Genomic DNA, 587 nt, shown 5'->3' on the forward strand with positions numbered 1-587 from the left:
ATAGATTAAAACTGTGTGCCGGACCGAGACTCGAACTCGGGACCTTTGCCTTTCGCGGGCAAGTGCTCTACCAACTGAGCTACCAAAGCGCGACTCACGCCCCGTCCTCACAGCTTTACTTCTGCCAGTACCTCGTCTCCTACCTTCCAAACTTTACAGAAGCTCTCCTGCGAACCTTCTGTAAAGGTACAGAAGCTCTCCTGCGAACCTTCTGTAAAGTTTGGAAGGTAGGAGACGAGGTACTGGCAGAAGTAAAGCTGTGAGGACGGGGCGTGAGTCGTGCTTGGGTAGCTCAGTTGGTAGAGCACTTGCCCGCGAAAGGCAAAGGTCCCGAGTTCGAGTCTCGGTCCGAAACACAGTTTTGATCTGCCAGGAAGTTTCATAACAGTTTCATAACCCCCCCCCCCCCCCCACTCTGTTCCACTCGCTGATCCCGAATGGGAAAAACGACAGTCTGAACGCCTCAGTACGAGCTCTAATTTCACTTATCTCTGAATGGTGATCACTGCGTGATTTTAAAGTTGGTGATAATAACATATGCTCTACATCTTCGGCGAAGATCGGATTTTGGAATTTAGTGAGCAGCC

The 587-nt window shown here is 50.6% G+C and overlaps 1 non-coding gene across 1 annotated transcript; it reads left to right on the top strand.

Moving 5' to 3' along the window:
* The first annotated feature begins 281 nt into the window (after nucleotides 1–281).
* Trnas-cga lies at nucleotides 282–356 on the top strand. The gene has a single exon. It is a non-coding gene; the product is annotated as a tRNA-Ser (tRNA).
* Nucleotides 357–587: the final 231 nt, after the last annotated feature.

This window comes from Schistocerca americana, chromosome 7 (genome assembly GCF_021461395.2).
Source record: "Schistocerca americana isolate TAMUIC-IGC-003095 chromosome 7, iqSchAmer2.1, whole genome shotgun sequence".
NCBI lineage: Eukaryota > Metazoa > Arthropoda > Insecta > Orthoptera > Acrididae > Schistocerca > Schistocerca americana.